Below are 26,965 nucleotides of genomic sequence, written 5' to 3'. Positions count from 1 at the left end.
TAGTTCTGCCTTTCCAGTTGCAGAAGTCGACATAGCAGTATCCTAATAAGAGCTTAAGAATCCTTAAGGACCCCAAAGTTCACATCCTCCAATCTGCTGATAAAACATGTTCAGTGCAAGCACGCAGCTCGAGGACTTAATTTTTTTAGTCTTCAAAAACTAACATCTCACTCGCTCAGACAGCAGAAATGATAACTGCAGTATGGACTAGCCTTCCTGACCAATCCGAAAATGCAAAGCCTTCCTGAGGTGCCCGTTTTAGAGGCTCGTGTTTATAAACTGCTGGTTTTCTCCGGGGGTGAGGCGGGGGAGGGAACGGCGGGGGCAGTATTCTTATAAAAGCAAGACCTTGTATGGCTTTGGCAAGTTTCAGTTTGGAGTAAAATTACATCCAAGTTACAAGCCACGGGAATTGCGATTTCAATGGAAATGCTGACCCGACCTTCACGAAACCAGCAAATTGCAACCTCTGCTGCTCTATTACTGCTCTCTTCCAAGGCGTAGCGTTGGAAAGTCCATGCCCACTTCCTCGAACTAATCAATGTATGAAAAATACGAGAAAGGGGACAGAGCACACAACACCAACCTTTCCAGTGTTCTATTCTTCTTGCTACTCCTTAAAGATAATTCAACGCACACCCGGAAATTACATGAGTTTGGCTTGGCTTTTTAATATCGAAGACAAATGACCTTTGGAAAATATATACTCACGAAAGTCAAACCATTTGGAAATCACGGCAATTTAACGTGTCAAACTCCTTGGAGCCCCAAAGATGAAGAAAGAAAATGGAAAATGCATCCATTTCCATCAGTCACCAAAACAGGTTTTGTTGTGAGCGTGTGTGTTTTTTTAAGCCCACCCAGTTGAGCCCGCTAGCCCAGGCTGCAACAAATGCCCCGGCACCCAGCTTCCGCAGCCTTCCCGGGCTTTGCGACTCGGCTACCCCTTTTTCTGACCCAGTTGCAGCACCACTTCTCGGAACCTCATCTTGGCGAGCCGGGGCTGTGGAGCGAGGAAGCCGTACCCCACACCGCCCGCTGCCACGCTGCTACTCACCCGAGCCGGTTGGTACTACAGACGGCAGCGGCTGCGAGCTGGCCACGCACCGGGATCCGCAAGGGCTGGCGGGCTCCGGCCCCCGAAGACGCGGACATGTGGCTGGAACCTCCGTTCCCCTAGCCGTTGCCTCTGAGCATCTTTCTGGGCGCCCCCAGCGAATGCGAGCGTGGAGGCGAGGGCGAGCGCGCCGAGGAGGGGAGGGAGAGGCAGCGAGCCTGGCCGCACCGTGCTGCACCGAGCGCTGGGCTCTCCCAGCGAGCTTCCCGGGCCCGCGCGCGCGCCCCTCTCCCGGCCGTCCCTCCGCCCCCCGAACAGCGCGCGCCCCCGTCCTGCGCTGCTATCCCGCACCCCACCACCCAGCGCAGCGCGCCCTAGCACGCGCCTGGCCCCTCACGGCGCGCGCCAGCCCGGGCGGCGACAGCATCCTCCCCCGAGCGCCTTCCCCCGGGCTGCTCGCTGCGCTCTCCATTGTTCTGCGGCTGCCTCCCGTGGGGTGGGCGGCTGGGGCGTGTGGGAGGTGTCGGCTTAGTTGCCGAAGGGGCGGGGGAAGCCGGGGAGGGCTTACCACTCAGTCTGACCCCAAGTGCGAGAGCGACGCGGGTCCCGGCAAGGCGCGCGGGGGCTGCAGGGCGCCTAGTACCGCCGGCTGCCGGCGCGCGGGGGCTTCCTCTTAGCGCACCAGCTCCCGCTCGGCGCCCCTTGCATCCTCTGTTACTATGGATATCTAGCTCCTCCGCCACCCCCTCCTTGCTCTCTGAGAGGCCGCAGAGGCGAGGCAACTCCGCAGGCGCCCAGGTGACCAGCTCAGCAGCGGCAGAAGCGGTGGCAGTAGCTGCCACCGCCGCTGTCACTGCTGTCGCCGCTGTTGGGGAGAGGAAGAGGAGGACGAGGTGGAGAAGGAGAGACAAGTCCCGCTCTGTCTCCGAGGTTCTATCCCCGGGATTTTTCTCACTAACCAAGCAGCTTCTAGTTTACGACGCAGGAGAAGCCACAGAAATCCTCAACTTGTGTGGACTGGTGGCTCCATCCTGTGGGACTTGCTCTCAGAGGAGTATGATAGGCTCCAGTAGACTTCGAGTGTCACAGTTAAGATTTTGAGTAAGATTTTGATATGGCTCAAACATCCTCCCCTCTCCCCCCAAGTCGCCCCCCAAGTTTCCACACCAAAGTTACTCCTCTACTATTACCAGCTACTGTCCTTGAAGTTCACTTTGGCAAAGGTTTCTCTTCAACACAATGCCAATTAAATGAGGTACATCTGACCTTAAATGACAAAGCTTTTCTTTCCCTTTTTTTTATCTCGATGTCTTTTTTTTCTCTCCATAAAAATAATTTGTAGCTTTACAGACTGCTTAATACCATTATATCTGAATTAGCATATCTGACAACCCACACGCTTTAGTTCTTTGGCATTTCAACGTTCCATCCAAAAGTGAGAGTTGCCCACTTAGTCTCAGATTTGTCCATACCTAAGAACCACAGATTCCCACAGAGGATCAACAACCTGTGGAAAAAAAAAAAGGTAACAACACAGCAACCAGAGCAGCCTGTGAAATAGATCAGATGGAAGCTACTTTAAGAAAAAGTTGTTAAGGAAGTGTATAGGAGTATGATGAATCCCAACCCGTACAGTTAATCAACTCTGTTGTTCAAGATACTTCCTAAAGTTTGAAAGTATGCATTCATAGCTTTAAAGCAAAAGAAAGCAAAGATTTTTATCAGCTGCAAAACCTCAGGCACTAACTAGAAATGTGAATCTTTCTACTAAAATAATGAGTACATTTACTGAACACTTGTGATTTACCAGGCATCTATACATTATCTTATTTAATTCTTACAACTCTATGAGTTAAGTTTTATTATTATCCTCAATTTACAGATGTAAAAAAAAACTTAAGTTTGCAATTAGTAGTTGTAGGACAAAGCTCTCTTCCTTAAACAGGAAAACACCAAACACCCACTGCTTTGCCCAACCTCATGTCATTGTCTGCTTTTGTGAACTTAAGGTAAATAGTACACCCAAAGCCACTCTGCTAGCAAGTAGCAGGGCCAGGACATAAACCCAGTCCTGTCAGGCTCCAGAGTGGGAGCACTTAACCCTAAGGGGAGCATATCTCCACTTACTTGAGGATTCCATGATGCTTTTTGATTTTACATTTTATATGTATAGAATCAGAGACAGACTGGACATGATTTTGACTGGTGTACTCTTGAATGAACCTGACTTGGCCACTTGACTGAGCACATTTGGAGATCTCTGTTTTTTTGAGATAGCAAATTTTCAGTGGGTTTAGAAGTCAGGCCACTTGGTTGTATTTCTCACTCTGAATCTAAATGCCTGTGACTTGAGATAGAAGAGGCATTTTCTTGATTTCCCAAGAAACTAAGTTATTACAATGACATTTCCTGTGACATCATTCTCTTGTGACTATTATTCTCTGGGAACAATATTGGGCTATTTCAAAGAGGTGTCATTTGTAGCAACAAACTACAGGCTCTTTGCAAAGGATGTGTACCATCAATTTTTCATCGGTGTCAAAACCTCTATACTCTAGAGTCATTTGGGAACTAGAGTTCATCATTTTGTCTTCATCACCTCCAGAGAAAATGATGGAAATCGAATTCTGTATCAGCATTTGTGCTTGCCTGGTAAAAACTCTTCTTGGAGAGCGAGTTGGAAGGGAAAGCCGCTGTCCATGGTGGCTATTAAGATGACCCATTCAGCACAATTAGCTCACCATTAAGTACTGTAGCCCTGGAAATTAACTTCAACATGGCACTAATGAAATTTGATGATAACCCTTAGGTATACATAATTAAAACATTAAGGTTTTATCAGTGTAATCTCCTATTGGTTGGGTTAAGAAGAAATAATTCACAGAAGAATGATTTTTACTCTTCTGGCACTAAAATAGCCCCCAGTCCTAGTCAAAATTTTAGACATTTTTAGGTTCCAGAAACAGCCTAAAGGATATAAGAGATAACCTACTCAAACTCTCTCATATTCTAGAAAAGGAAATTCATGCTTGGAGATCTTAAGTCACTTGCCAAAGACCCACACCCAATTAGGCAGCAGTAGCAGTAAAACCATGAATCTTTGCCACTTGTTCAGGACTCTTACCTTGACACCATGGTGTCCCAGTATATTCTATGTCAGACTTATTTTTCTTCCTTCAGTAATTTTACTTTTTGCTAAAAAAATCAGTCAAGTTCCAATTTACATCACATAAAATGTGGATAATATATAGTCTTTATGTTCTCTGCTTGGAGGGAATTTACCTCTTATTGTTAATACTCTGCTTATATTAAGTAATATATTGTTTCTTGCAAAATGAGACAATTTAGAAAAAACTCTTAGAGTACCAATTTCTAACTTCCCAGTCTTCCCAATGTAAAGCAAATCATCCATTCCATTACAGGTCATCAAGAATGCAACTCTTTCCAACACTAACTGCCGATTTAAGAACAGTAATTTTATATCAGAAAGGACTAGCATTCAGGATTCCTCAATTTCCTTTATTCTTCCTGTGTATTAAAAAATTATTCAGAATATGATGTTGAATATACCAGTCTCACAAAGTCCAAAGATGGGGGTAACTTCTTAAAGAGATATGTAAAACACTGATACGAGGCACTTTGTACAGATGTAGAGCAATAGAATTACCATGATTTAATCATTTGTTTGGTGGTAATATAATGCAATGGTTATGCTCCCAACTTTGAAATCAGACCTGTGGGTTAAAAACATGACTATTCCACTTAATAGTTATGTGATCTTGAGTAAGTTACTTAATTTTTTTGAGCTTTAGTGTTCCAATTTATAAAAGGAATGTGATAATAACAGGACTTCTTCCATAGAGCTGTGGTTAGGACAGAATGTCTCTTTGATATGTCAACTTGGCAAGGCTAAATTTCCCACGTAGTCAAACGCTAATCTAGGTATTGCCATGAAGGTATTTTGCAGATCTGATTAAAGTCCATAATCAGTTAACTTTATTAAGGGAGATTATCCCAGGTAATCTGGGTAGGCCTCATTTAATCAGTTGGGAGGCCTTAAAAGCAGAACTGAGGCTTCCCAGAAGAAAAAGAAATTCTACCTGTGAACACCAGCTTAAGCCCCTGTCCAAGAGTTCCAGGCCACCCTTTCTGGTGGCATGCTCTAACAATTTCAGACTTGCCTAGCCAAATTTATATTTAAGAGTATAACAGTAAAGTAAAAGCTCTCGCCTAATCTTGGCTTACCTTAGTATTCAACATTATGATCTCTTACAGCTTTTAGTCTGTTTTTAGCAAAGAAAAAATAATTTCAAAATTTCATTTAAAAGCAGGCATGGACAAACTACTTAAATGGAAGTTGCTTCTGTCCTTCAGGATTGTAATGCTAAACCTAGAAGGCTTAATGTCGGAACTATGTTGCATGAGTCAACAAAGTCCAGGAAGGTAGTCTCAGACAGAAATAGGATAAAAAGGTGATGAAGAAGTAAGAGAGAGGCTTTTTTACTTTATATTAAAGATATGATAAGCCAATTCCCTACAATGAGTTTCTTAATGTCCATCTCCTACTGGTTCTGCTACCCTGGTAACTGATACATGATGTAAAGCATTAACTGTGTATCTGGCATATTATAAGCACTCCAAAAATGTTAGCTAAATTATTTTTTTTTAAAAACTCCTTATTGGGTTCTGAAATAGAATAGAGATAGGTACATATTACCTTCCACACTAGTAACTCCAACCATGAAGGGAATAAGTCTTTTGGTAAAATTTCTAGGAAAATAAGGAAAAAGTACCAGTGGTGTTGGTTACTCTATCTGGAGCTATGTATGCACGTCTAGCATGACTAGCCTTCCTGGGTTAGGAAGACAATCAAAAAAGGCAGACACTCCTCTCTCGACAGACCCATGTAGATTTGGTGCCCGAAACCAGGAAGATCAGTTTTCCTGGATAAATCATGGAAATTATGATGTAATACAATTTCATTTATGACTGCTGGTCTTAAGCTAAATACAATTACAGACTTTGGAGAACCATTCTAAGAATTTAGGGGGAGGGATGCAAATTTATATATAAGAGTATAACAGTAAAGTAAAAGCTCTTGCCTAATCTTAGCTTATCCTAGTATTCATTCAACATTATGATATCTTACAGCTTTTAGTTTGTTTTCAGCAGTTTTAGGCAAAAAAAAAAAATAATTTCAAAATTTCATTTAAAAGCAGGCATGGTACAAACTACTTAAATAGAAGTCGCTTCTGTCTTTCAAGATTATAATGCTAAACCTACAAGGCTTAATGTCGGAACTATCTTGCATGAGTAAACAAAGTCCAGGAAGGTAGTCTTAGATAGAAATAGGATAAAAAGGTGATGAAGTAAGAGAGAGGCTTTTGACTTTATATTAAAGATGTGATATCTAAGGTCAACCATACAAATATACATGTTTTAAATTGTGTGTGTGCATATGGTATAATAGTTGGAAAGAGCTATCCCATGATCCTTTATACCATATTGGTTTTTTTTTTTTAAAGATAGCATTACAAAAGTTCTTTTTCTCATTATGCAGATTTATTGAATGCCTATGATGTCAAACATTGTGCCAGGTGCTGTGAGATATAGGAAAGTAAATTAGAGATGGACTTCAACTCTGTGAAACACTTTCTCTGTTTCTCCCTATGGATTACAATGAACATGTAACCTTCTCCAGAAAAATTTTTATTATCCCCCTGCCCTGCACTGGCCTAGGCAATACTATTTCGCTCTCCTAGTAACTTTGCATCCCCAATGATTGCAATTATCATTCTTTTTTGCCATCACTTGTTCAGTTGTGGATCTCCTCTACATGACTGCATAAGGTCAAGGACCTTGTTTCTATGCTCCTCTACTTATGTTCAGCTCCTGACCCCAAATAGGTATGGTAGACATTTGAGTTGAGTGAATGAAAGAAAGCTTGGGACGTGTTGAATTTTACTTGCTATCTGGAGCTCAGGAGAGAAGTGAGGGTAAGAGATACAGATTCACTGTCACCTGTGTAGTTGGAAGCTATGGGAATGTACCTCATCAACTAGGCCCATACACACAATTATAAAAGAAAAAGTTTGAGGTGAGAATGCTGGACAACGAACTTTTCCATTTTCCATTTTGATATGAAACTTGGCCAACAGCTAGGATAGAAACATTTTGGGAAACCTTCCCTGGCCCCCATAAATTTTTTCAACCATGTGAACAAGTTTCTAATAGAAACATATTTCAGAATTAAACGATTGCAGAGATAGGAGCATGATGGATATGGATTTATAATCATGGTATTGTCTTTCTTTACCTTCCAATATGTAGAAAGTGGGGACTTGAAATGTACGAAAAGAAGTTAGTATGTGTTGATAGATGACATGGTACAAGTAAGAGAGAGTCTATGTGTTGATGCAACAAAATCAAGGAGTTTCATGCCATTTAGGCATCAGGACAGGCTCTGAGCAGTGGAAGGACATGTGTGGCTATAGGTGATGTATGTCTGGTGCTCAGAGCTTGCTTGTCATTAATGAGACAAGTAAGGCAGAGACCAATTTCTGATTCTCATAGATTGTATATGAGTTTTATTGCCTGACAATGCTTTTGCTGTGGAAAACTCCCTTTGGATGGCAAATGTAAAACAGCTTATAGAATGCTTGCCAACTGCAGGCATATTTACAGATCTAACTACCAAGTCAGCAGAACCCAGAATAGGCAGAAAGGACTTAACACTTTTTCCTGAAGGCAAGCAGGCTTGGAATCCAGGGGGAATGAATGCAAACACTGTGGCCCATCTGCCAGGAATGTTCTGCCCTAGTCTCCTGAATTAAGACCGAGGGACTTCTTTTTGATGTTAACTATATTCAGGGACTGAATTGCATCCAGCTCCACTGAGCCATAGATAAGACTTTCACTTACAACCAGCCCCTGAGAGTCAGTTTCAGCCACACAGCACAGGTGTTAAAGAACTTCATCCTTCTAACTCCTGTAACCAACAGAGCAGTTGTGTTCAATGCACACAGAAACTTTCAAGGTTAGCAATGGGAAGAGGATGCTCCAGTAACCTGATCTAGTTGTCTGTTTCACTAAGCAGCTATACATCCCAGATTTCCCAGGACAGCCCTCTTTTAAAGAGTCAGATCATGACTTGTGACTTTTGGTTCAGAAAAATATGGTTTACTGCATACTGGAGACTCATAGCTGGAGTCCTCAAGGAGGTAGCAAATGTAAGAAAAAGGTCATGGGTTCAGACCTGGGTTCATATCTGGGTCTACCATTTACTAGTGCACCTCAGTTTCTGCATCTGTAAAATAGGGATAATTGTTCTTTAAGGATGTTGTTTAAGGATTAAAATGAGGGCACTCATGTAAAACTCTAGCTCAATACCTGGAGCACAGTAATTACTCAAACAGATAATTAAGTTTACCCTTATATTAATTCAGAGGCTTCTGAGAAAAAGAGACTATTAGAATTTATCAACAAAACTAAATAACAAAGCTCATTCCCACAGCACCTTCTAGTGTGCTTATCAGCTGTGTAAGCAAGGAGGAGCCCATGTACCTGGAAGTAGATAGTGGCTTTTTATATTGTAGACTCATAAAAAAGGTTTAATTTTTTTTTTCTCCATAGCATTTTGTGGAGGACAAGATTGTCTATCATTTGATGGTGATTATTTATATCATTATATGAATTCCCCAGGCATGTACATTAAGGTTGTTGAAATATACTAGGGACAAAGGGAGAAAGAATTACATAAAAATGTTAAAACAATTTTGGGTTGGAGTAATTGATTTTTAGGCTGAGAAGGCTTAGTTGCTATCCACTATTTTTTTTTTTTTTTCTGTTCAATACCCAGTCCTTCTACTTCTATAGCCAATAGTGTGATCTTTTCTTTGGGAACCCATCTTTTCCACTCTTGGCCATGAAATGCTAGAAAATCCTAGAAGAGCTGATCATGGATTGGACCCATCATCAACTGGTCAATCAGAGGATTGTGTCACTCAGCCACAGTGATTTGTTCAGGGAGGGTCGGGCCCAGGACTCTCTTGGAACTATTGGGAAAGAGAAGAACTCTTTCCAAGGGGGTTTCTGAGTTTCTGAGCCTGAAGTGAGGGTGCTGAGATTAATGCCTGGAGCTGCCAAGGGCCATCCTGGGGAGAGGGTCTTCCCAAGAGTGAAGCCAGCACAGAGGAAAGCAAAGTAGAGATATGGAGTAAGAGACTAAGAGATTGTAGTAATAGCTTTTAAGACCCTGGATCTAGTTTTTCCTGAAACCTCTGGATTTTATCTCTTATGTGAGCCAATACATTCCTTTTTTGCTTCAGCCATTTCGAGTTGGGTTTCTGGCACTTGTAATTGAAAGCATCCTGAGTTATTCAGAAGGGAACTTACTTTATTTCAACCCCCATCTGATGTTTGAATATCCTCTACAACCTCTAATGAAAGAGACATTCAACCAAGGCTTGGAGTCATCCAGTGATAGGAAGCTCATTACCAACTGAAGAAGCCTGTCCCATCTTTGGGACTTTCACAGAGTTCTTTCTTAATGTTGTGGGTTGAATTGCATCCCATGAAAAGGTATGTTCGAGTTCTAACCTGTGGTGTCTTATTTGGAAATAGGGTCTTTGCAGATGTAATTCGTTAAGTTGAGGTCATGCTGGATTAGGATGGTCCCTAATTGAATATGACCAGTGTCCTTATAAGAAGAGGGAAATTTGGACACAGAGACAGAGGCAGAGGGAAGACAGACATTTGAAGATGGAGGCAGAAATTTGGAGTTACTCTGCAACAAGCCAAGGAATGCCAAAGATTGCCAGTAATGGCCAGAAGGACAAGGAAGAAACTCTCCTAGAGCCTTCAAGGACCATGGCTGTGCTGACACCTCTATTTCAGACTTCTAAGCTGCAGAACTGTGACAGCATAAATGTCTGTTGTTTAAGCCACCCAGTTTGTGGTAATTTGTCTAAGAAACTAATGCATGTACATTGAGTGAAAATTTCCTTTGCAAAACTTTTGTATAGGTATCATTTATTTTGTACCCACTAGGGGCCAGTGTCCATGTACTATGTTATACTAACATTCGTAAAATTTGTTATCTCAATTCTTGCCACAATCTTATGATACAAAAACTAATTTGGAGGCCACTGCAGTAATCCAGGTGAGAAGTGACAAAGGGCCAAGGTAAGGGCTGTGGTGGGGATAAAGAGGAAGAGGATGAATCAGGAGATGGTAGAGATGTGGCATCTCAGTGACTTGGTGATTAAAAGAAGGCTGAGGGCAAGAGAGGAGGCAGAGTCTGGGATGACCTCTAGAAATTAGACTCATGGTGAGAAAACAAGGAAAGGAAAAACTTTGGTGGGGAAAGATGACAGTTCTGATGGGATCCATACTTCCAAGAGCATGTGATAACTCTATAAATTCCTTTATAATTTTAACTCAGTCTGGTTCAGTATTAATTAAGAAATCATCAAGAACAGAATTGGATGCACAACAAAACCAAAAAACAAAGCACCTACAATTTTGCATAGATTTTTTTTTCATAGATTTTAATCACAAGAGTTCAGGCCAGAATAATATTTCCATGCTTGTCCCTTAAGACTAATTTCTCTCCCAGGAGGCAGAGGAGAGGAGCCAGAGAACTCAGCATAAGGATGCAGCAGAGCTTCCCTGAACCCAATTTTCATATTTAAGTCAACGAAGAGACAACCAAAGAGAAGTATATGTCTATGGAAGGTGTTTCTGGGAATCAGAAAGAAGTAAGAAGGGAAGAAATTGTCACTTCTCGAGTACCTACTAGGTGCCAGGCTCTTTACATGCATTATCTCAACAACCCTGTGGGGATGGTATTATCAGTACCACTTTTTCCAGATTTTGAAGATTATGAGAAGTTAAGTAATCTTTCCAAGGTCAAATAGCACTAGAATTTAATCCAATTTGTGTGGCTCCAAAATCCATGATTTCTTCATTGTACCATGCTGCCTCCTTAAATAATTAACAGTTGCAAGATATTTTCTAGTTTGCAAACTAGCTTCACATGCCATCTCAATTAATCCTCATACCAACAACTCAGAAGGTTGGTTTTATTAATATTATTCCTTTTTCATACATGAGGAAACTTGAGTCCCTGAGAGGTTCACAGACTTGCTCAAGGTCACACAACTAGGAAGTAGCAGAAAGACGGATGGAATTCATAATTTCTAATTCTAAGCCTCATGCAATTTCCCTTGACTATGCAGCTACTGCCATCATGCAAGCTGTCATGAACAGGGGATTTGTCAGTACAGGGATTGACAACAGCTCTGCCTTAAAAATTTCTCTCCTTGCAAGGCAGTACCCAGCCTGATGTCATGGGCAGTACCTGCTTTCACCTCACTGCTCACAAGAGAAAGACACCAAGGAATAAAGGAACACGGGTTCCTTGGAGTTTCTGATGGGGGTACCCCTCAAGAACTTTTAGCCTGCTCCCTTTCTATAGGGTGGGGTCTATGATGCAGTGCTTTGAAAATCCACTCAATCTACTAGGTCTATACACTCTGTCAGGACATAGGCTCGTACGAGCCAGAGTACTCCCAGGGCATAAATGACTCTCAGGCAGAAATAAGGCTCTTTGGGAAGCCACGTTAACTCTTTCAGGCCATTAGTCTATCATTTAGTAAATTACTCCTTCAATACTCTAAATGGGTCCCTCGTGGGTTTGAAGGATGGGGATGTTCTAATTTGTGTTTTCTCCCCTTCCTCTCAGCTGCTTTCTGCTATTATGATTAGACTGAGAAGCTATTTAGTAACTGTTTTATTCCAAGTCACTGGATGCTTTTATACCTAATCAAAAAATGCCCCTGCAGATCTGCTATGCTGAAATGTGAGGGATCAACTCTGTGAGTGAGGTGTGGGGGGTTGAGGGCTGCAGCCCAGTACCTACAGGGGTGTGAGAAGCACCAGGACATCCCAGATTTTTAAGCTCTAAGTTAGTGGGGTGTCAGAGAGCCCCATGTTCCTGGGGGCCTGGGGAGGTGCGTGGAGGGGAACAGATACTGTGGGGAGCACCCAGGCAGGGAGTTCCATTGTCCCACTTTGAAGGGATGATCTGCAAGTCTGATCTGAGGCAGGTCAGTGTCTTTGCCTTGGTACATCTCTTACAAGGGAGATTTGTGAGAAGGGTAGTGATGCTTCCTTAAGACTTTGACTTCTCTCTACCACTCAGAATGGATGACCACTGTCAATTGAAGGAGCTGAGAACATTTTTTCTCCCTGGGGGGAAACAAAAGTATCAGAGCTCTCTTTGCCTCCTCCAATTCTGGGGCTACTAAGTAAATGCCCACTAGAGTTGCTGAGGCCTAATGTGCTTGCCGAATGGTAATTACAGCAAAAATGCCTGGCATTTATGTAGCAATAAATGTTTTTAAAGCAGTCATATTTCATTGTTTATCAGTGTGTGTGACTAGTGCAATTGCACAGGAACCTGCTCTTATAAGGGCCCCATGTTTGGTTTAACGCTCTGGAGTTGCCATCTTGTGACCCTTAATAATTTCAACTTTGAATCTGTGTTTTGTTAGCAACCGTGGAGTACGTGCTAGGCTTTTGGAGCCTCAGCTCACATGCGGTCCTGCCTTCCTGGGATGAGTTCTGCCTGGCTGCCCTCTCCCTGACTCACTCCACAACCATTGTTACTCTCTGCTTTGGGGCAACAACCAGGTGGAGGAGGAGTTGGCCTGGTTCAGCCCTTGCCCTCCTCCTTGCTGAGAGAGGGGGACTGGGCATGAAGGGTGGCTCACCCCGTGGTTTCTCGGGGTGGGTCCAGGCAGCTGTCAACTCTGCCCCAGCTGGCAGCATCATGGTGTGTTTGGTGGGCAACGTGGTGGGTGACTCGGCAGGCGAGTCTCATTCAACCCTGACCTAAATACTAGCACTTTCTGAAACAGAGGTTGCAACCCCTTGTAGGTTGCAAATCCCTTGTAGGTTTGGGCAACAGGCCTGTGGGATTGAAGATTGACTTCTCTGCCACTGGCTGGACCCCATGTTTTCAGTTTGCACTGTGCCCTGCAAATTATGTAGCTGGCCTTGTGGTTGCCATTCATTATGATTTCCATGCAAACTGAATAACACAAGGATGTTGCAACTATGATGTCTACATTATTGTACTTGCTAGTGGAGGCTGTCATTACCTTCTCTCTGCTTTGCACTGAGGAAAGCACTTATCCTATTTAATAAGCACAACAAACACACAAGGTAGGACTTCTACATTGGGTGATTCCTTAACTTCTCTGAGTTTTAGTTTCCTCATCTGTAAAATTGGTATAATTTCTATTTCACAAGGATATTGTGAGAATTAAATAAGATGATGTGTGCATAAAGAGATGTAGGGAATTTTATCCACCTACATTACTCTAGCACTGTATTGATTTGGAGGAAATATTTAGATAAGCTGCTGGAGAAGAAGGATGAAGCCCCAAGGACATAGGTAACTAAACGCGGTTGCTTAACCTCTGCACATATGACACGGAGAAGAATTTGCATGGTCCCTGGGAGGAAGGTGGCAAAGAAAGAGGAGTCAGTGGGCTGTGTGGGGGAAGAGAACAGTGACAATATGGTCTTTAGAGAACAGAATTATTGAATGTGGCTTTAAAAAATCTGTTTGTGTTGGTTTTATGCTGTAAACACCCCCACCTACCCACCTTCATGAAATCTTCAGTAAAGACAGAGTAACTGACAAATGCGTTTGCGTGTAATTAGATTAATGAGGTATTGAGACTTGCATCCATGTTGGCACCAGTGAAAACAGACAGCATGTGTGGATGCATGTGCCAGAAGATGAGTGCAGAACCAATGCTAGTTTATAACGTTGTTCTTTGATTGTCTCCTCTGACTGATCACTCTTTTTAGGCCATGCATTCCTGGACGTGGTGATGGTGGTGGAAGTAACAGCAGCGATGTACAGTCTGTTTGGTTTACATTTTTCCACAAGCTCTATCACCAGGCTCAGCACACAGTCAAAATTGAAATGCTGAGGATGATCAATGAGAGTAGCAACTATTAAGGGAACGAAAATGATAGAATCTTTTCAACAACACTTTGATGTAGGAATTAGTCTCTCCAAATTACTGATGAGCTCTCTGAGTCTCAGAGAAGCTAAGAAATTTGCCTGGGGACATACAGCTACTAAGTGGCAAAATGGAGACATAAATCTATGCCCAATACTATAACATGATGCATTCCTGGGAAATGAGACTTTTTGTAAATGACCTAGGATTTTGGTGTTATATAAACCCAACATGATACATACATGTATATTTTCAAAACCTCACTGATACCGGAAGGATAAGACAAATTGACATTAAAAGCATTCTTAAGAAATAGAAGTAGAATGGGGGGTGGGGCGTGGGGTGGATAACATGCGACTATATATATCCCTTAGGTAGGTGTAGGATAATACTGATATTAGTTATTATACTATAATGACACCAAAGAGGGAAAATGTGCCAATCAGATAAACCTATTGTGCAAGAAAAGGCTGCTTTGCAAGTGTCTAAAAGCAAGGTTCTTCCTTCAGCCAAGTCAAGTCCAAAGGGGCACATGAATAATTGGCTACAGCTACCCTTTAAGCAAGTGCCAACTCTCTCTGCTCAGGGTTGATACATCTCCAAACCTCAGGGAGTCGGGAATCAGCTGCCAGCAACCAATGGGCTTCTGAGCATTCATAACCAGACCAGGTGCTGATCCATCAAGCTAATTAGCAGCCTGTGGGCCACAGTTAGCTGGGAAGGTGGAGGTTTTTAACTCTTTTCTGGACAGACTCTGTGCCTATCTGTGCTTTTTGAACAAGGTTGTATCACTGTAGATGCAAAACTATGAAGAAAAAAGCACTTAGGAGGCTAGAAAGTAAAAAGGAGGAAGGCTAAAAGGAGATATGGATTTGTTTTTAATAGGACTAAAGAGAAAAAGCAAAGTGACTACCAAAAATTATATATATACACATATATATGTATATATATATAAAATTCTATTTATCTTCATTTTACTTAGTATAGTGTCACCAGGGAGTGGACATTCAATAGATGTTTGCTCTTATCAGTGATATTTAAGGTGTAAATAAGAAACAAGATAAGCAAATGGGATCAAATCACAAAGGATCAAGATATATAGCTTGTTGGCACTCGAAATGCATTTAATCATCAGGATCCCTAAAGAGCAGAGGAAACAATTAGCTTTAATGGAAAATACAGAGAACATGTTGAAAGTTCAGAAAAATGGAAAACACTTTAATTAGGAGATGAAGGAGATGGAATTCATCAGAAATAATGTCACTGCAAATTACCAGACTTATTAACCAATGTGTAAATGAGCAAAGGAAAGAATCCAGTGGATTTTAATAAATTTGTAGAAACTTGTAAACAGTGCATTTAAAATTAGCTTTAATATGATGATCAAACAGTAAAATAGAATCAATGTGTTGAAGCTGACACCATTCCAGATATCTTCATTGACATTAGAGAAGCATTCTGCAAACAGTATTCAATACTTCTAACTTTGGCATGTGATTTCGTTTATTATGGATCCACCTAACCCCAGTGGAGCAGTGACAATATATGATTCTAAGATATGAAACAACAAAGAAGCATTCTAGTTCTTGAAGAGGTGAAATCTAAAAATCATAGGTAATGGCAAGGCAGAACCCTGGCAGAAGTCTTCAAACAGAGGTAGCATTATGGAGATGTCTGCATGGGCTCTCTGTCAACATATGGAGAATTGGGGAAAGGCTACAGGATTTCAATGACACCTCCATCACCACCATCTGGAGATGAAAATCCTGAAGTACATATTTTTTAAAACTGTGACATCTTACTGATGAACTTTATATTAATCACAAGATCCTAGCCAAAGTTCCCTTGGACTATTTACCATACAACTGTTAACTGCTTGATTCTGGGGTTAAAAAAATAGATTTATGCCTCAGTAAAGAACAGCTTCATTGTATTGCAGAACCAAAGAATCAAGATGATGAAACTGAGATGATTCCAGAGTCTTTGGGGATGTAGAGAAAGTATTACAGAGCCTGAAGAGGTTTGGATGTACTGGCTGTAATGTAAATTGTACTGCCCCAGGAAACTAACCTACATGTTGAGATTATGAACACAAATCTTTCCCCAAATATTTACTGAGTAAAAACATAATGAGTGCCTCCTTAGGGAGAGTGGGGACATAAGTTGGATTGCTTTTGCTATAAGAAATTAATGCACTACCCTGAAGTATAATCAATTAAGGGTCCTTTAAACAGACTATAGCAGGTGATCTAGTGTCAATGAGCCATTGAATTCACACCAAGTGATAATTCTTCATCATACTTCCTACAGGCCTGTGTGTGTGAAGCAGATGAGGTCACAGTCTGCTCTGTGGCTGCCAGGTATGCTGGTTCTGGTTATTGCTAGAGCAAAGTAACTCCCTTACCTCCTACCACCACTCCTCCCTCCTACCCCCACTGTCACCCTATGGTTTGGTCAGGGCTAATCCCTAAGCTCTTCCTGCCTAAGTCATTTATTACTAGCAAAGGAAACATCTGATCTGGATCTTTTCTATCTCTCTAGCATCAACTCTAGCCTCTCCTTACTTGATATACCTCCAGGGATGGCTTGACTTCATGCCTTTAGCCATGGGACACTCTCTGCCTTTAACGTCCTACCTCCAGTTCTCTGTCCAGAAAGCTGTTCTTCCTTTATCCTGAAATCTTCCCTTGATAATAACAACAGACACACAGCACTTAGTACCAGGTATGGTTCTAAATACTCATATTCACCAAAAGTGTTTCATCTTCACCAGAGGATCCTACAAAGCAGGTACTACTATAATCTCCATTTTAGAGACAGAGAAACTTAAAGATAGAGGGTTTAGGAAATTTACTGAAAATCACCTACAGTAAATGGCAGAGCTGAGATTATGAACACAGAACTCTGGCTCCAGAGTGTCTGCTCTTCACCAGTCTTCCGAGCATACTGATTCCCAGACCTAGCCAGATGCCTCTCTTCAGTGTTTTCTCAGCAGCCTGAGCACAGCACTACCAGAGAACTAACTGCCCTGCACTGCAGTCACGTGCTTGCCTGTCCTTGTTTTCTGTGCTCTCTCGCTCCAACTAATCCTTCAACACTCAGCCCAGGCACCAGTTTTACCCCTGAAGCCTCCCTGATCCTGCTGCCCCAGGCTGGGTTAGGTACACCTTCCATTGCCCATGCTGTGGTTTTCTCTTTTAGAGCACATGTCACACAACCTGTCCATTTACCAATATGCCTCCCACATTAATCTGTGAACTCTCTGAAGGCAGGAATGGTTTCAAATGTAAACAATGCAGTGCCTGGTATATAGACCTGTTGCTTAATAAATATTTATCCGTTTGATGGACAGATTGACTGATGGGTGGATACTGGTGCCAAGAAATCTCTAGTTTTCAGCTTCTACAACCATCAGATAAATGCAAAAGATATTCCATCACAAGTCCTGAGACAATCATGACAAATGCTTAGCTCCAGTTCAGAAAAAAAGTGACTATTTATAGCTTACAAGCTCAACGTCAAATGACCTGGACTTAATTTTTCCTCATAGCTTTGATTTGTAGAACTCTAGGTTAGAAGGACCCTTGGAGATCATTTAGTCCAGGCATTGCAAACTGGTGGCTTGGGGATATATTTTATTTGACACATTATTATTACTAATTTTTATTTTATTAGAATAACATTAGGCATGATCTTTAACCTTTATTTTCTACATTCTGTACCATATCCTAGCATAAAATGCTGCCTTACTTCTCACTTATTGATGTCATCTTCCTGATAATTCAAGGTATTTGAGTATGAAATGCCTAATTTAGTCCATCTCATTTTTGGACCCCTTTACAACAAAGCTTCTCAAAATTCTACTTGCGGTCCTCAGCTCTCTAATGAACTCATTCTAATCACGTGTTCATCTGGCCCTCTATTGATATATCAAGATGATCAATGACCTCCATTTTGCTAAATTCAGTTCCCAGCTTTGGCCCCACACTGTTGGTCTACACATCTCCTTGGTTTTCAGGACTGCACATCCTCCTGGTTTTCCTCCTACTTTTCTTGCCACTCTTTTTCTGTCTCCTTTGCTGATTCCTCCTCATGCCCTTGACCTCAAAATGTTCAATGCCCCCAGGTGCAACCCTTAACCTGATTATTTTTTATTTTTTTAAGTTTTAATTTTGAAATAACTTCAAACTTACAGAAAAGTTGCAAACATAATACAAAAATAATATAGAGAATTCCAATACAATCCCTACCCAGATGTCCAGTTTACCAACTTTAACTTTTGCCACATTTGTTATATCATTCTATCTATCTATCTATCTATCTATCTATCTATCTATCTATCTCTCTCTCTATCTCTCTATCTCTCTATCTCTCTATCTAATCTATATCTATCATCTATCTACCTACCTATCATTTTCTAAACATTTGAGAGTAGGTTGCATACATCATGCTCCTTTACCACTTAAAACTTCCATGTCTATTTCCTAAGAACAAGAATATCAATTATGTAACCACATTAAGTAAAGTTATTAAGTTCAAGAAATTCAACATTGATATAAAACATACAGTCTCTATTCCAATTTTTTCAATTGTTCTGATAATGTCCTTTAGGGCATTTTCTTCTCCATTATCAGATCTGATTCAGGATCATGTAATGAATTTACGTATCATTGTCTCTTTAGTGTTTCTCTCTTTTTAAAATCATGGTAACATAAAATTTCCCGTCCCAAACACTTCCAAGTGTGCAATTCAATGGCATTAATCACAAGCACAATGTGCTACCATCACCACCATCCATTACTGAAACTTCTCCATCAACTCAAAGAGGATCCCTGTACCTGTTCTGCATTAGATCTCTATCCCCGCCTCCCATGTGCCTGGGTAAGCTGTACTCTACTTTCTCTCTCTCTGAATTTTCATATTCTAGTTGCTTCATATAAGTGGAATCATATACTATCCACCCTTTTGTGTCTGGCTTATTTCACTCAACATAATGTCTTCAAAGTTCATCCATGTTGTAGCATGTATCAGAACTTTTTAAAGGGTGAGCAATGTTCCATTGTATATATACAGTGCATTTTGCTTAACCATTCATCTGTTTATAGAAACTTGGGTTGCTTCCACCTATTGGCTACTGTGAATAATGCTGTTAGGAACATTGGTGTGCGAATATCTGTCTTGAGTTCTTATTTGCAATGGTATTGCTAGTTCTAGATTTAACTTTTTGAGAAATTGCCAAACTGTTTTCCATAGTGAGTGGCTGCTCTATTTTACCTTCCCACCAATAAGGTATGAGACTTGCTATTTTTCTGCATCTTCACCAGCACTTTTTATTTTCTATTTTTAAAATAACAGCCATTCAAGTGGTTGTAAGGTGTATCTCATTGTGGTTTTAATTGCCTTTCCATAATGGCTAATGATGTTGAGCATCTTGTTTGTGTGCGTATTAGTCATTTGTATATCTTCTTTGGACAAATGTCTACTCAAATCCTTTGCTCATTTTAAAATTGGGTTGTTTGTCTTTTGCTGTTGAGTTGTAGGATTTATTTGTATATTCTGGATATTAAACCTTTTTGGATATGTGGTTTCTAAATGCATTCTCTCATTCTTTTGGTTGCCTTTTCTTTCTTGATAATGTTCTTTGATGCATAAAAGTTTTTAATTTTGATGAAGTCAATTTTTTTTTGTTTTTTTCTTTGTTGCATATGCTTTTGGTGTAAAATACAAGAACCCATTACCTAATACAAGGTCCTGAAGATATTTCTTTGTTTTCTGCTAGGGGTTTTATAGTTTTAGCCCTTCTGTTTAGGTGGTTGATTCATTTGGAGTCAATTTTTGCATATACTGTGAGATAGGGATTCACATTCATTCAAATTTCATGTGGATATCCAATTTTTCCAGCACTATTTGTTGAAGAGACTATGCTTTCCATGTTGAGTGGACTTGACACTCTTGTCAAAAAATCACTTGACCATAGATGTGCAGGTTTCTTTCTTTCTTTCTTTCTTTCTTTTTGAGATTTTCTATTTAATTCGAGAAGTCATAGGTATATAGAAAAATCACGCAAAAAACACACATATCCTATATACTGCCACTTATTAACAACTTGCATTAGTGTGGTATATTGTTACAATCGATGAAAGAATATTATTATAATTGTACTATTAACTATTGTCCATGGTTTTCATTAGGGTTCACTGTTGGTGTTGTACAGTCCTACGTGTTTTTTTAAACTTTTATTCTTATAACACATACACAACCCAAGATTTCCCCTTTTGGCCACATTCAAATATATAATTCAGTGCTGTTAATTACATTCACAATGCTGTGCTACCATCACTGCCATCCATTACCAGAACTTTTCCACCATGCCAAATAGAAATTATGTACAATTTAAGCATTAACTCCCCTTCCTGACCCTCACCCTGGCCTGGTTTTATTTCTGAACTCTCAGTTTTATACCACTGATCTATATCTGTCCTTGAGCTAGTCCCACAGTGTTTTGATTACTCTAAGTTTTTAATAAGTTTTGAAATCAGGGCTGAGTCCTTCAATTCTATTCTTTTTCAAGATGGTTTGAGTTGTTTGGAGTCCCTTGTGCATCCATATGAGTTTGATGATTAGCTTTTCCATTTTTGCAAAGAAGGCTGTTGGAATTTTTATTGGGATTATGTTGAATCAGTAAATCACTTTGGTAAAAAGTTAAGTCTTTGGTAAAGTTAAGTCTTTGGTAAAAAGTTAAGTAAAAAGTTAAGTCTTCCAATCCATGAGTATGTAATATCTTACCATTTATTTATGACTTCTTTAGTTTATTTCAGCGATGATTTGTAGTAGTCCGAATATAAGTCCTTTACATCCTTGGTATTTTATTTTTTAGTTGGCTTTGTAAATGGAATTATTTTCTTTATATTCTTTTTGGATTGTTCCTTGATGGTATATAGAAAACCACAGATTTTTTTGTGTGTTTGTGTGTTGATCTACTCTGTCACTTTGCTGAATTTATTTACTAGCTCTAGTAGCTTTCTTGTAGATTCTTTGGGATTTTCTTTAAATAGGATCATCTTATTTGCAAATAGGGATAGTTCTATCTCTTTATTTCAAATTTGCATGCCTTTTTATTTATTTTTTTTTGCATTAATTCTGCTAACACTTTCATTACAGTGCTGAATAGCAGTGGTGACAGTGGGTATCCTTTTGTTATTCCTTATCTTATGAGGGACATTTTCAGTCTTTCACCACTGAGTATTATGTTAGCTGTGATTTTTTTCATATATGCCTTTTATCATGCTGAGGAAATTCCCTTCTATTCCAAGTTTTCTGGGTGATTTTTTTTTTTTTTATCAAGAAAGAGTGATGGATTTCATCAAATGCCTTTTCTGCATCAATTGATATGATTATGTTTTTTCCCTGTATTCTACTAATGTGGTGTATTACACTGGTTGATTTTCTTATGTTGCACCACCTTTGCATTCCTAGGATAAATCCAACTTGGTTATGTTGTATAATCCTTTTAATGTGCTGTTAGAGTCATTTGACAGTATTTTGTTGAGGATTTTTGCATCTATAGTCATAAGAGGTATTGTTCTGTAAATTCTTTTTTCTGCCTTTGGTATTAGGGTGATACTGGCCTCATAGAATGACTTGGGAAGTGTCCTCTCCTCTTCATTTTTCATCTGGTCCATGACTGTTCTTTGTTGGGAGGTTTTTGACTACTGATTTAATCTCTTGTTATTGGTTTGTTGAGATCTTCTATTTCTTCTTTAGTCATTTTAGGTAATTTGTTTCTTTTTAGGAATTTATCTACTTCATCTAGATTATCTAATTTGTTGGTATACAACTGTTCATAACATCACTTTATAATCTTTATTTCTGTAAAGTCAGTAGTAATGTCTCCAATTTATTTCTTATTTTTATTATTTACATCCTTTCTATTTTGTCTTTGTCAGACTAAAGATTTGCCAATTTTAGTAATCTTTCCAAAGAACCAATATTTGGTCTTGTTGTTTCTATTGTTTTTCAATTCTTTATTTCATTTATCTTCACTCTAATGATTATTATTTCCTTCTCTCTGCTTGCTTTGGGCTTAGTTTGCTCTTCTTTTGCTAGTTCTTCCAGATGTGAGGTTTTTTTTCTTTTCCTTTTTTAATGTAGGCATTTAGAGCTATGAACTTCCCTCCAAGCACTGTCTTTGTGGCATCGCATAAGTTTGGCATGTTGTATTTTTGTGTTCATTTGTCTCAAGTATTTCCTAATTTCCCTTGTGATCTTTGACCCTTTGGTTGTTGAAGAGCATGTTGGTTAATTTCCACAAATTCGTGAATTTTCAAATTCTCCCTCTGTTATTGACCTCTAGCTTTATTCTATTGAGGTCAGAGAAGATATATTGTTTCTTTTCAATATTTTAAAATTTTATTGAGTCTTATTTTGTGATCTGACATATGGTCTGTTTTTGAGTATGACCCATGTGCACTATGGAAGAATGTGTAGTTTGCTGCTTTTGAGTGAAGCGTTCTATATATGCTTGTTAGGTCTACTTGGTTTATAGAATCATTCAAGTCTTCAATTTCCTTATTGATCTTTTTTCTCGATGTTCTATTCATTATTGAAAGTGATGTATTGAAGTCTCCTACTGTTAATATAGAATCATTTATTTTTCCCTTCAAATCTGTCATTGTTTGCTTCACGTATTTTGTTGTTAGATGCATATATGTTATATCTTCCTGATGAATTGATCTTTTCATCAATATATAGCACCTTGCCTTTTTTGAAAACAGTTTTTTACTTAAAGTCTATTTGTCTGATATTAATATAGCCAACCCTGCTCTCTTTTGGTTGCTATTTGCGTAGAATATTTTTGCATCCTTTCGCTTTCAACCTACTTGTGTTTTTGAGTTTAAAATGAGTCTCTTGTAAATGGCATATAACTAACTGGGTAATGTTTTTAATAAAAATCCATTCTGCCAGCTCTGTGCCTTTTGACTAGAGTCAAATTTAAAGTAAATACTGATAATTCAGGACTTATTTCAGCCATTTTGCTCTTTGTTTTTGTAAGTCTTATACCCTTTTCCCTCCTCAATTCTTCCATTACTGCCTATTTTTTGCATTTGTTGAACTTTTTTAGTGCATCCTTCTCATTTCTTTCTATGCATATTTTTAAGCTATCTTCTTTTTGTTCACCTGGGAGCTTAAATTTAACATCCTAAATCTATACCAATCCTGTTTGATTTGATACCAATTTAACTTCAATAACACTGGCAAACTCCTCCATCCCCCACCTTTGTGTTATTCTTGTTACATATTTTTATACATTGTATGTCCAAAATCTTATATTTTTCATTACTTTTAATGCATTAGCTACCTTGTGGGATGCTTCTAAGTGCTAGGCAAGTTCTGGGATGGTGAGCCTGAGATGATTGCCTATTTAAGTCCTTCAGGATGCCACCAGACAATTGATACAGATATACATGCACCTTGATATGTGCATGTATATCTGTATCAATTGATATACTGGAACCAGGGACCTGCACTGGGACTGCAGGCTGGCTCTGCATCAAGCAGGGGAGGGGGTTTGAGTAGGGCTAGCAAAGGTTTTCCTACCATTTTTTTCCAATTGATTTGTAATATTATTTTTAAATTCTAAAGCTATAGGTTTACAGGAAAACATGTAAAAAACCACAGCATTCCCACATTCCCCCTTATTGTTGACACTTTGCATTAGTGTGGTACCTTTGTTACAATAGATGAAAAAATATTACATTAGTACTATTAACTATAGTCCATAGTTTACATTAGGTGTATTTTTCCCATATAACCCCCTTGTATTAGTGTCATACATTTGCTATAATTCATGAAAGAACACTCTTATATGTGTACTATTAACCACAATCCACCTTCCACAACAGGCTTCATTAGGTTAAACAGTCCCATGTTTCATCTTCTAACTTTCATTCTAGTAACATAAATACCCAAAACTTCTCTTTTCACCATGTTCACAAACAAAATTCAGCACTGTTATTTACACTCACAATAATGTGTTTCCATCACCACCAACCATTTCCAAACCTTTAACATCATTCTAAAGAGAAATTCTGTACCAATTAAGTAGCAGCTCCTCATTCTCTATCCCCAATCTATCCTGTGGCAACCTAAATTCTAGATTCTAACTCAAAGAGTTTGATTATTATTATTAGTTCATATCAGTGAGATCATACAGTATTTGTCCTGTTGTGTCTGGCTTATTTTACTAAGTAAATTGTCCTCAAGGTTCATCCATGTTGTTGTATGCATCAGGACTTCATTCCTTTATACAGTTGAATAGTATTCAAGTGTGTGTGTGTGTGTGTGTGTGTGTGTGTGTGTGTGTGTGTGTGCTTATACATTTTGTTTATTCATTCATCAGTTAACAGACACTTGGATTGCTTCCATCTTTTGCCAACTGTGAACAATGCTGCTACGGACATTGGTGTGCAAATGTCTGCTTGGGTTCCTGCTATCAATTCTTCTGCGTATATACCTACTAACAGGATTTCCAGGTCACATAGGTAATTTTATAATTAGCTTCCTGAGGAACTGCCAAACTCTTCCACAGTAATTGACCATTTTATATTCCCACCAAGCATGAATGAGTGTTCTTATTTCTCCACATCCTCTCCAATATTACTTATAATTTTCTGTGTTTTTTTTAATAGAAGCCATCCTAATGGGTGTGAAATGATATCTCATTGTGGTTTTGAATTGCATTTCCCTAATAACTACATGTTGTTTAGTATCTTTTCATGTGCTTTTTAGCCATTTGTATTTCCTCTTTGGAAAAATGTCTATTCAAGTCTTTTGCCCATTTGTAAATTGGGTTGCTTGTCTTTTGTTGTTGAATTGTAAGATTTCTTTATATATCTTGGATGTTAAACCTTTGTTGGATATATAGTTACCAAATATTTTCTCCCATTCTTTTGGTCATCTTTTCACTTTAGTGACAAAGTCCTTTGATGCACAAGTCTAAGAAACCATTGCCTAACACACAATCCTGAAGATTCTTCCCTATATTACCTTCTGGGAGTTTTATAGTCCTGGCTCTTATATTTAGGTATTTGATTCATTTTCAGTTAATTTTTGTGTAAAGTGTGACATAGGAATTCTCTGCATATGGATATCTTGTTCTGCCAACACCGTTTGTTGAAGAGACTATTCTGTCCCAGTTGAGTGAACTTGGAAGCCTTGTTAAAAATCAATTAGTCATAAGTGTGAAGGTCTATTTCTGAACTCTCAGTTAATTCCATTGGTCAATATATCTATCCTTGTGCCAGTAACATGCTGTTTTGATCACTGTAGCTTTGTGATAAGCTTTAAAATAAGGAAGTGTGAGTCCTCCAACTTCATTCTTTTTCAAGATATTTTTTGGCTATTCAGGCCACTTTCCCTTCCATATAAATTTGATAACTGCCTTTTCCATTTCTGCAAAGTAGGATCTGGGAATTTTGATTAGCATTGCATTGAATAAGTAAATCAATTAGGGTAGAACTGACATCTTAATGATATTTAGTCTTCCAGTCCATGAACATAGAAAGTCTTTCCATTTATTTAGGTCTTTGACTTCTTTTAGCATTATTTTGTAGTTTTCTGTGTAAAAGTCCTTCACATCTTTGGTTAAATTTATTCCTAGATAATTGATTCTCTTAGTTTCTATTGTAAATGGAACATTTCCCCTTGATTTCCTCCTCATATGGCTCATTACGAGTGTATAGAAACACCATTCCTTTTTTCTTATTGATCTTTTATCCCACCACTGCTGAATTTATTTATTAGCTCTAGTAGCTTTGTTGATTTTTCAGGATTTTCTATATATAGGATCATGTCATCTGCAAATAGTGAAAGCTTTATTTCTTCCTTTCCAATTTGGAAGTCTTTTTTCTTTTTCTTGCCTAACTGCTCTAGCTAGAACTTCCAGCACAATGTTGAATAACAGTGGTGAGAGTGAGCATCCTTGTCTTGATCCAGATGTTAGAGGGAAATCTTTCAGTCTTTCACCATTGAGTATGATGTTAGCTGTGGGTTTTTTATATATACCTTTTATCATGTTGAGGAAGTTTCCTTCTATTCCTATCTTTCTAAATGCTTTTATCAAGAAAGTATGCTGAATTCCCTGTCAAATGCATTTTCAGCATCTATCGAGATGATCATGCAGCAGTTTTTCCCTTCATCTTGTTAATGTGGTGTATTACATTAATTGATTTTCTTATGTTGAACCATCCTTGCATACCTTGGATAAAATCCACTTGATCATGGTGTATAATTCTATTGTGCTGTTGGATTCAATTTGCAAGTATTTTGCTGAGGATTTTTGCATCTATATTCATTAGAGTAATTGGTCTGTGATTTTCTTTTCTCGTAGAATCTTTATCTGGCTTTGATATTAGGGTGATGTTGGTTTTATAGAATGAGTTAGGTAGTATTCCCTCCTCTTCAATTTTTTAGAAGCATTTGAGCAGGACTGGTGTTAATTCATCTTGGAATTATTGCTAGAATTCACCTGTGAAGCTATCTTGTTCTGGGCTTTTCTATATGGTAGGTTTTTGATGGCTGTTTCAATCTTTTTACTTGTAATTTGTCTGTTGAGGTCTTTTATTCTTCTAGTCAGTGTAGGTTGTTCATGTGTTTCTAGGAATTTGACCATTTCATGTAGGTTGTCTAATTGCTTGGCATACAGTTATTCATAATATCCTTTTATGATCCTTTTTAATTCTGTGGGATCAGTAGTAATGTCCCACCTCTTATTTCTGATTTTATTTATCTGTAACTTATATCTTTTTCTTTTTGTCCATCTAGCTAAAGGTTTGTCAATTTTATTGATCTTTCAAAGAAACAACTTTTG

General features: G+C 39.1%; 1 protein-coding gene across 22 annotated transcripts in view; it reads right to left on the bottom strand.

Annotated features, from left to right (window-relative positions):
• ANKS1B (ankyrin repeat and sterile alpha motif domain containing 1B) overlaps nt 1-26,965 on the bottom strand; it is a 1,210,519-nt gene that overhangs the window by 151,485 nt on the left and 1,032,069 nt on the right. Inside the window, exon 1 of one of the 22 annotated variants that reach the window (XM_037845553.1) lies at nt 1,626-1,874. The exons of 20 other annotated variants lie outside the window; for them this stretch is intronic. The gene's annotated coding sequence lies outside the window, so the exon portion shown is untranslated. Of the gene's footprint in view, nt 1-1,057; nt 1,336-1,625; nt 1,875-26,965 lie in introns of those variants that run through there. One more of the 22 variants, XM_037845552.1, reaches the window with a different exon arrangement.

Source organism: Choloepus didactylus, chromosome 8 (assembly GCF_015220235.1).
Source record: "Choloepus didactylus isolate mChoDid1 chromosome 8, mChoDid1.pri, whole genome shotgun sequence".
NCBI lineage: Eukaryota > Metazoa > Chordata > Mammalia > Pilosa > Megalonychidae > Choloepus > Choloepus didactylus.
This window is presented reverse-complemented; position numbering and strand designations above follow the sequence as displayed.